Here is an 11,127-nt window from a genome sequence, read left to right on the forward strand (position 1 = left end):
AGGTATAAGCCATTTGGCCAACCATAGGCCAGAATGACTGAATAAATCTTTGTGGGTGCTTTAATGCTCTGAGGACAGGAGGTCTCCCAATCTCAAATCCAAAGACAGGCAGAGCAGTGAAATTTCCCATGAGGCCTTCCAGGCATCTGCCCTAAATTTTCGATGTGGCAACTTTTTAAACCTTTTATTTTGACCTAATTTTAGATTTACAGAAAAGTTGCAAAAAATAGAACAGATAGCTTCAGTACACCCCTCACCTAGCCTTCCCTAATATTCACATCTTACATAACCCTAGTAAATGATCAAGCTTGAGAACTTATCCTTAGTTCAGTACTATCACCTGAACTTCACATCTTATTGGAAGCTGGGTACAGTGGTGCATGTCTGTAATCCCAGCAGCTCAGGAGGCTGAGACAGGAGGATAGGGAATTCGAGGCCTGCCTCAGCAAATTAATAAGGCCCTAAGCAATTTAATGAGACCCAGTCTCAAAATTAAAAAAAAAAAAATGAAAATAAAAAAGGGCTGGGGATGTAGCTCAATGGTAAAGCAGTCCTGAGTTAGATCCCCAGTACCTAAAACAAAACAAAACAGCTCTTATTGGAATTTCTCATTTTTCTACTAAGATCCTTTCCTGGTTCCATCACCCCATTCTGGACCCCACACTGCATTTAGATGTTATTTCTCTTTTGTGTCCCTGATAAATTGGTTGCCACAGTCCGGCTGCAGCAAAATAACCAGGGGGTGACGAACAACTTGTGTAGATTGATACAGCAGGAGTGGGAGCCATTTATTGTAGGACAGGAGGGGTATATATACATTCCACACAGCTTATCTTAATTAACATAAACTAGATACAGCAGTCAACCAATAAGAAATCTCCACACTTAATGGCTCGCTGGCGCCACCTCACAAACCACTCCCTCTGGCAAAATGCCAGGCACCATCCTGACTTGTTTACAGACCTTAACATTGGTGACATTCTCTCAGTCTATACTCATCTTTCATGATCTTGACAGCACTGAGGAACAAGTGTTTTGTAGAACTGTGGGTTTCCTTGTGTTTTCTCAAGATCAGAGGGAGGCTCTGCAGTTTTGGCAATACCACAGAAATGGTGCTGGCTCCTTCTCAGCTCACCATATCAAGAGGCTCATGTCATCAACATGTTTGATTACTGGTGGTGATGACCTTGATCACTTAGTTAAGTTGATGTCTAAAGGGTCTATCCACTATAAAGTTACTATATTTTTCTTTTGAATTAATAAATATCTTGGGGAAAATACTTTGATATATATGTGCAACTATTCATAACTTTATACTTTAATTTACACATATATCTTTTTAAATTTATTTGTTTAGCTGTAGATAATTGTTATACCTTTATTTATTTTATGTGGTGCTGAGGATTGCACACAGTGCCTTACACATGCAAGGCAAGTGCTCCATCACTGAGCCACCACTCCAGTTTGACACAAGTATATCTTTATCATACAATATAGTAATTTGACACATATATTGATAATAATGGTGTAATTATCATTTTGCCTCCTCAAATACTTATCATTTCTCATTTTGTTTATCACATTTACTTTCTTCTAGTAATTTTGAATCATATCATATATTGTTGTATATATAGAATAGAACACAAGAACTAGTTAATCCTACCAGTGTTTGTGCCTATTTTAAAATTTGCCTACAACTAAAGGTTCCAAATGTTCAGTACGTTTTTTTTAAATATTCATAAAATGTCAAATTATTTAAACATAATGAAAATGATGCCTGTAATCCCAGAAGCTTGGGAGGCTGAGACAGGAGGATCATAATTCAAATCCAGCCTCAGCCACTTAGAAATGTCCTTAGGAAATTAGGGAGATTCTATCTCAAAATAAAAAAAAGATAAAAGGGCTAGGGATGTGGCTCAGTGATTAAGTGCCCCTGGGTTTCATTGCAGGTGCAAAGAAAATAAATAAATAGAATAAATAAAATAAGTAAACTGCTTATCCACAGAAAAACATGGATGAATCAAAACACTATTTTAAACAAAAACGTAGACATCAAAGTGTATATCATGAGAGACTGGGATTTTGCCTCAGTGGTAGAGTGATCACCTAGCACATGTGAGGCACTGGGTTAAAACCTCAGTGTCACATATAAATTAAATAAAGATATTGTGTCCACCTACATCTAGAAAACAAACATTTAGAAAATAAATATTTTTAAAAGTGTATATCATGATTTTTTTCAGTTAAAATGTTTCATTAGTGATTAAATTAATACTTTGATCAAAATCAAAGCAAAGTTGCATATGGTCAATGCAGTTAAAAATTGTACTAGATTTTTTTTTTCATTAGTGAATATGACTCTCATGGTGAGGGTGTTGAATCCTGCAGAAGAGGAACAGTTACTGGTTTGGTTTGGTCCCAGATAAATTTTGGGATGATCCCCTGGTTTATGTTGTAGCTAGTGGATCCATGGTTACTTTGCAGAATCCTGTGGTGAATAGATCCCTTGGAGGACCTAAAATTCTCTGTGGAGATTGAATTTAGGCTAAAATATTACAAGCTTAGTGAGTTTAAACTGAATTTATTTTCTCCCAATAATCTGAGACAACAACTCAGTTGATACAACCTCCATAGAAGATGTAGGTAGGCCTACCTATCATCAATTTATTGGTATTTTTTTTCTCACTCAGCATAGCTCCATCAGTTGACTTGTAGGTATGATGTGAAAAGCAGCGTGAAGAAAAGTAAAACCTTCTGCATAGATTAAAAGAAAAAAAAAAAGGAACTCATGGACAAGCTGAATCCTGCTTAAAATAGTATGAAGGAACTGTCATTCTTAGAAAATGGCAGGATACAGAAAGTTCTTTTCATTATCTCCACCCTAATAAATGCTTAAAGAAAAGCAAAGATCACCCAGTCATTTCTAATGGAAGAATAACCTTCTCTGGTACAAAGACTAAGTGAGTAAATATCCAAATATCAAAGATGTGGTGATGGAAATGCTAAACATACTGACATTCATTAGAGGTCAGGAGAGTCACATTACAAGGATTTTTTTTTTTGAACCTTCAAAAAAAGACAAATGCTATGTACTGATGTTTATGTGGGCTCTTTCTTGTCCAGCAAGGGGTTTCACGGAAAATTGTAGAAGAGACTGTGTCTGTGAAGTCACTAATCAAGACCTCTGGACATCAAGCAGGAAGCAGGTCTCATTTTATTGTGAAGTTACCATGTATATATACTCAGGCAGTAGCTTAGCAGATTACAGGCAGCCACCAATGCAATTTCTGCAGTGACCAATCAAGGAGTGAGCAGTGGAGCAAGAGCAGGGAATTCAACACATAGCCTCATGCCCAGGGCTGTGCCTAAGGGGTAAGTAGTTTGCTGTTCACACAACCTAGCATGGGATAGTGTGTTGCCACTCAGGCACTCTTAATGTATGCCATGAATGCAGTATTCCATGAACTTGTCTCTAAGACATCATTGTGGCCTTGCCTCTCTAAGATTTCTTGAGGTTCAAAGTTGTGCCATACTTCTGGTCTCTTTCAGATGAGATCATTGTGGTCAGGTGATGCAGGGGTGCATCAACCTCATGACAGGAGTTTTGCTACCTTTATATGGGGACACAGCAGCAAGTCTGCTTATAAATAATTGATGCCTGAAGTCTCCTTGGACTTGCATTCTTTAACAAGGAGCATTAAGTTATCACTTTCTGACAGTAAAATCTCATCTATCAGCAATAAGATAAATATGGTGTATTAAAGATTAAACACTTTCATTCAAAATTAAATGTAATCAAACTAAAGATAGCATTTTGTAATTATTAGTTTTATTAGATGTATTATTTGGTAATTTATGATATATATTCCCCCCTGTGACATAACAGCTAGTTCAATGACCTTGTGGGCCTTCTTTGCCTCAGGAGAATCCAAGTTGGGTGCAGCTCTGACTTGAGAGCATGTCAGCAGGAGGAAATCTCCTGTCTGTTCTTGAAGTCTGTGAAGGGTCTTTGCCACAGCTTCATTAGAATTTTATGTTATAATCTAGCAAAAAAGTGCTCACATTCTGTATTGTTCCCAAGTGGGTTGCTATTTACTTCCTCAAAAAATATTTCAGAAAATATTCTTTTAAAAAACTGTTTATCATTGAGGGGTTTATTGGGCAGAATCCATATGGAGATGTGATAATTTTTAAAAATTCAAGGCCTTTTTTAGAGAAAAATCCCCACAGAAATGTAGAGGGCTTTATGTTATTGTTATTGTTGTTGTTGGTGGTGGTTTGTGTCTTATTTCAGCAGCATCCCCAGCTTATAACTAAGTGGGCTTGAGTCATGTTCTACTAGGACCTGTTATAAAAACACCCCAATGTCCTAGATGTTGGAGTCTGCTGGAGCAGTGGTTTTCTAAGTGTGGTACCAATGCCAGCAGCTTCATACTCATAGGATGGCTATGAATTCCCATGCACAAGAATTATCTGAAGTGGCGGGGGTAGTGGTTTCTTGATTGGCTAGTTTCCTCATTAGCCTAGAAGGTAAGAGGGATTCTGACAAAGGACACCATAAGAGTCACTGGCCTTTACCAGAATGGGAGGGGACCTTCCAGGGAGGTGCTTGAAATCCTGTGATTGGAAGAGGCCAGGTAAAACCTGGTGGATGCTCTAGAACAGAATTCATAAAAGTAGCACCTAATAGCTGTATCCACACCACTCTATTTTATTTATTTATTCTTTTTAACAAAAACTTATATTGGAACACAGTTAGCAAGGTATTTGTTGAAAGGTACTAGATTTGAACTCTCAATAGGCCATATTATCCATAATATTTGCTCCTGGTGATTTATAGAACATCATCATTCAATAATTTTTGCTATTATGGAAATATTCCGTGTCTATCCTGCCTAATTCAGTAGCTTCAAGCACGTGATATTTTGGCATATAGATCCTGTGACAAAAAAAAAAACAACTGAGTTTGTCAATTTGATGGATTACATGGCCAATGGCCACAACATTGGGGAGCACCATTATAGGACACCAATGCAGAAAATGGAAGCATTTCCTCTAAAAACTGGAAAAAGACAGGGATGCCCGTTTCCACCACTTCTATTTAACATAATTCTTGAAACACTGGCCAGACCAATCAGACAAATAAAATAAATTAAAGGGATATGGATAGGTAAAGAAGAACTCAAATTAGCACTATTTGCTGACAATATAATTCTATACCTAAAAGACTCAACACATTCCATCAGAAAACTGCTAGAACTAGTAAATGAAGTCAGTAAAGTAGCAGGATACAAAATCAACACCCATAAATCAAAGGCATTTCTTAATATCAATAAAAATCCTCCACAAAGGAAATGAGAAAAACTACTAATTTAGAATAGTATAAAAATTATAAAATCCTTGGGAATCAACCTAACAATAGCTGAAAGATCTCTACAATGAAAACTACAGAACCCTGAGAAAAAAAAGATCAAAGAAGACATGAGAATATGGAAAGATCTAATTTTTTTCTTGAGTAGGCAGAATTAATATTGTCAAAATAACCACACTACCAAAAGCACTATACAGATTTAATGTAATTTCAATCAAAATCCCAATGACATTCCTCAGAGAAATAGAAAAAGCAGTCATGAAATTTATCTGACAAAATAAGAGACCCAGGATAGCTAAAGCAATTTTTAGCAAGAAGAGTGAAGTAGGTGGCATCACTATACTAGACCTTAAACTATGCTACAGATCAATAATAACAAAAAAACAGTACGGTATTGGCAACAAAATAGACTTGTAGACTAATGGTATATAATAGATAACACAGAGACCAATGCCCATAATTAGAGCTATCTTATATTTGACAAAAAGCATAAAAATGTACATTGGAGAAAACGATATCCTCTTCAAAAAATAATGAATGGGAAAATTGGAAATTTATACACAATAAAATAAAATTAAACCCCTATCTCTCACCATGCAAAAAACTCAACCCAAATTGAATCAAGGACCTATAAATTGAACCAGAGACACTGTGTATATTAAAAGAAAAAATAGGCCCAAATCTATCTGGTTAGTGCCTGACTTTCTTAATAAGACTTCAGAGCACTATGATTTATATTAAGCAACAATAAATACTATGGATTTCAATTAAAAAGGTTCTTTTCAGCAAAAGAAACAATTGGTTAAGTAAATAGGAAGCCTACTAATTGGGAACAAATTCTTACCACATGCACATCAGATATAGAACTAATTTATAGAATATATAAAGAACTAAAAAATCTGCAAACCAAAACAACAAATAACCCAATCAATATATGAGCCAAATAACTGAACAGACAATTCTCAGGAGATGATATCCAATCAATTGACACACATATAAAAAATTGCTCAACATGTCTAGCAATTTGATAAATGCAAATCAAAACTACTCTGATTTCATCTTACTCCAGTCATTAAGAATAAAAACAACAATAATTGTTGGTGAGGGTGTGGTAAAAGGCACACTCATACAATGCTGGTGGGACTTCAAATTGGTGCAGCCAATCTGGAAAGCAGTATGGAGATTCCTTGAAAAAATTGGAATGGAACAATTTGACAGAGCAATCCCACTCCTTGTTCTTACACAAAAGACTTAAAAACAGCATACTACAGGGACACTGTCACATCAATATTTATAGCAGCACATTTCACAATAACTAAACTGTGTAGCCATAATAGATGCCCTTCAGTAGATAAATGGAAAAAAATGTGGTATATTTACACAATGGAATATTACTTGCCATTAAAAGGAATAAAATCATGACTTTTGCAGAAAAAAAATGATGGAGCTGAAGAATATAATGCTAAGTAAAATTTACAAATCACCCCAAAACAAACACCAAATGATTTCTCTGTAAGGATGCTAATTCATAGCATTATGTGGGAGGGAACAGAATGGAAGGATTACATAAACTTCAGATAAGGAAAAGGATAAAAGGGGAGAGAGGGGAAGGAAGGGGGCATGGAGGTAAAAAAGACAGTGGAATGTAATTATTATCATTACCCTAAGTACATGTATGAAGCCACACAAGATATAATTCTACTTTGTGTACAACCAGAGATATGAAAAATTGTGCTCAATACATGTAATAATTGAAGGAAGTTGAGTTGATATTCTACTTTTGCTAAAATTTAGAAGATGCAGAACATGAAGGGGATAATGATAGGTGCTTAGTCCATGTTGACTGGGTGACATATGTGGTAATGGGTTTGGTTTGCTGTAGAGTTCAGCTTATTGCAATAAGAATGTATGCATGCTGAGAGGCTGGCACAGTATCATTCTGAGAATATGTGTTTTGCTAGTTTGAAAAAAGGGGGAAAAGAGGTTATATAGAGCATAAGGCAAGCATAAATACATGTAATATGAATTGTAATGCATTATGTTGTCATATTTAAAAATAATTTAAAAAATGAATACATAAAAAAAAAATAATAACATAAATATTAGGTCATTAAGTGGTGTCATAAATTAAGCAATCCCCAACATCTTATTCATACATAAAGGTTTACTGAAAAATTTAATAATTCATTTTAAAAGAAAATTAAAACACTACCTTCAAAGATAATAACATTTGACAGAAGTAGATTTTGGTGGTTGGGTTTTTTTTTTTTTTTTTTGCATTGATAATATGACTGACTTTGAACATGCAAGTGTTGTCTAGTGAAAGCACTGAGCCTTTACAGGTACTTTCCGTTTGTTAAAAAGTTATTGATAGTGAGTGGGGGATGGGTAGAAACTATGGTGTTTGCAGTGAACTGGCCTTGATGGATGGCACCCTTACTATGTCAGGGCAGACTGTAATTAAAGAATGATAGAAGATTCATAAAGGGAGGTGTGATTAGTGTAGGAATATGCACTGGCATTTATACCATAGAAGGTGTAGTATTGGTTTGCAGGTGGACTCAAGAGAGAGCCAGTTAACTAAGGGCAATATGGAAAAGTACAGGTACAGAGGCTAGCAATTTTTAGGTGGCTTGGTCTTCTACAGAAAAGCCTCCCCTCCACACAGGAACATAGGCCAATTCCCTTTGCCTAGTTCCCTACACAGAGGTCTGGTGTGTTTCCTGCTCTGAGAAACCTCACACATATACTTGCCTTGTGCTATATATAACCTCTTTTTTTCCCATTTCTGCAAACTAGCAAAGCACATATTCTCAGAGTGATACTGTGCCAGTCTCTCAGCACCCACACATACTTATTCAATAAGCTGAACTCTATAGCAAACTCTACCCATTACCTCATCTGCCACCTAGTCAACATGGACCCAAGCACCTCTCATTATCCCCTTTATTTTCTGCATCTTCTAAATTATACCAAAGTGGGAAATCAACTCAACTTCACAATGGCAAACAGAAATTTGATGGTTCTCCTGTAGCACATCCCTGAAAACACAGGGGTAGAGACTCTTTTCATTCTTCCCCCTGTCAAATCCAAAGAGCATTATATTATCTCTATACCCTCATCCCCTCCAAATAAAACCAAGGCCTACAAATCTCAAGACATAGAGGACACTAAATAGGCTTTCTGTCAAAAATAATAAGGAAATGAATAAATAAATTAGAAAAACCAGTATGACATGCTACCAGTTTATTGCTCACCACAACTGCTTTCAAGAGAAAACATTCTAAGGTTTTGAAGTAATGGTGAAGATGGTGTTTGTAGCTCTGCATACAGCGCAGGTCCATAACTGAGAGGCTCAGTGTGGCCATTGGTTTCTCATAAACACAAGGTTTGGAGTGTCCAATTTATTTTAACAGAGTTTTTATCTTTTTTTTTTTTTTAGTTAAATCTAATGTGGATTGCTTTGCAACATAAGAAAATGTTAAAGGGTAACTCTTACATTTGTAATGTAGTAGTTGTCAACTAAGTGAAAGTTTGCTTTAATAGCTAAAATGTTCTAATAGCTTCATTTAGGTACACTTAAAATTATGCACACACATTTATCCTATGTATGAGTATGTTTTGATAGAAGTATACCCCGTGGATCAATTTCCACATTCTCAGGAATACTTCTTCTTCTGCTGTCCTTGTACATTATATTCATATCATCAAGAACTTATATAAATCAAACTACTCAATACCGTTTTTGGTGTCTAACTTATTTCATTTAGTGTAATTATTTTGATACTTATCCATGTTCTGAGTGTTTCATTAGTGTCATTAAGTCCTCACTTGTTAGAATTCAATATTTTTTATCCAAATGCTTCCAATGAGAATATTCAAAGAGATTTAGATATAATAACTTTATTTTAAGAGTCAGAGAGACAGAAATATCTTGTGGATGGCATTGTAATTTTCAAAAATTTATAAATTGCCGATAGTTTTTATACATGGTGTGAAGGTAATTTCATAAAATAATTTAATGCACCTGTGTTTTGACTGTGACCCCGTCACATAGGTCTGTTGTAGAATTTTCCACATGCAGCATCATGTCACCTCTCATATCTCTGATAATAATTCAAATTTCTGAGAATTTTTTATTTTTAGATTTGCAATGCTCTTCTTTTAGAACAAGGTTTATCATTTAACTTTCATTAGCATTTGGATCATTTCCAATCGATGTCTGCTCTGTAATTTACAAGTAGCTCTGCATGAAATAATGATCTAATATTTCAGTTATAAAATTTTTGTGAAATATTTCAGTCTTAATTTATGTATTCATTTAAATTTTAAAGTATATGTTCAGTTGTTTTACTTTAAATGCTCCAAGATGTAATTCATGAGCTCTTTACCCTGGCCTAATATCTATATTTATATCTAACCCTTGTTTGATGTTGTAAATCTTGACATGTTCTCCTGATAATGTTCTAGGTCTATATTGAAAATGATGTCTGGGTGCAGTGACCATCACCCAGTGCTTTAATTAATTCTTCTGTGAAAAATTGTCTGTGGGAAATCCACCTGAAATTGCCAATTCAGTTATTTTTTTTTTTTCATTTTAAGGCTTATCTGAAAAACAACAACAACAATAACAACACAAAAACAAACTAACAAACAAACAATAAAAAACTCTTGCAACCATACTTGCTCATACTTAATATGTTAAAATGTGAATGAAATAATGTATTTTAACTTGGTAAATGTATTAAAATTTTAAAACAATAAAATTAATTATTATTATTTAATTATTAATAAAATTAATCATTATGCTCTAATAATAATATTAGAGCATATCAAATCAAAATTCCTAATACAAGTTAATAATAATTTTTAATTTGATGGATTTGTTTAAAATGTGACTATTAGTTTTGAATGCTCAGTCCCCTACATTAAAACAATTATAATTTCTACAGTAAAAATTCACAAGTCACAGATATCTGAATGGTGATATCATTGTACGGTTTTGAAATGGGGATGCCATGATACATTTATCATTCTTTGTGACATAATCGCTGTCTCATGTCATTACATGATTAAAAGTCTAACAAAAAGAGATTAAAAAAAGTTGAGACATGTCCAGATGATTGGTTAGAAATGAGAAAACTTGGTACCTAAAATAAATAAATAAATAAATTGTCTTCAGTGAATCATTGAGATGTCTGAATTTCATGACAGTTCTTATCCTTCTGTTCAGAGAGTAGTAACCCTAATTTTTTAACAGATAAATCTTGTTCCTTACAGGACCAAATACAGTTCACCCATGACATATGATTATAAAGTGTTTCTTCCATTCAATTTGTCACTAACATGTTATAATTTATGAAGTGTCAAAAAGAGGTATATAATATCAAGACATATAGTGTGCATATCTATGAGGCTTGCATGGAGGATATCCCTGTTCATTTTACATTTTTTTGCAGTTTTTTTTTTTTTTTATCTAGGAAAAGTTTAGATAAGAAACATCCAAGTGATAGCACAAGCAGCTCAATAGAAAGTGTCTAGTCTGCTGAGAAGTCTTGATCTAGTTTTGTGAGACATTTGCAAGTTTCATAACTTTAATATAAAACCTGTTTTTAGATATCTGGTTGCTTGTGTGTGGCATCTGAAAATGGAATGTATGTATTAACAAAATGATTTTTAAAAATATAAATACATTTTGTTGTTTTCATTTGCATGATAGTTAGTTTATCATTTGGAGAATTTATGGATTGAACACA

This window comes from Marmota flaviventris, unplaced genomic scaffold, assembly GCF_047511675.1.
Source record: "Marmota flaviventris isolate mMarFla1 unplaced genomic scaffold, mMarFla1.hap1 Scaffold_83, whole genome shotgun sequence".
Lineage (NCBI taxonomy): Eukaryota > Metazoa > Chordata > Mammalia > Rodentia > Sciuridae > Marmota > Marmota flaviventris.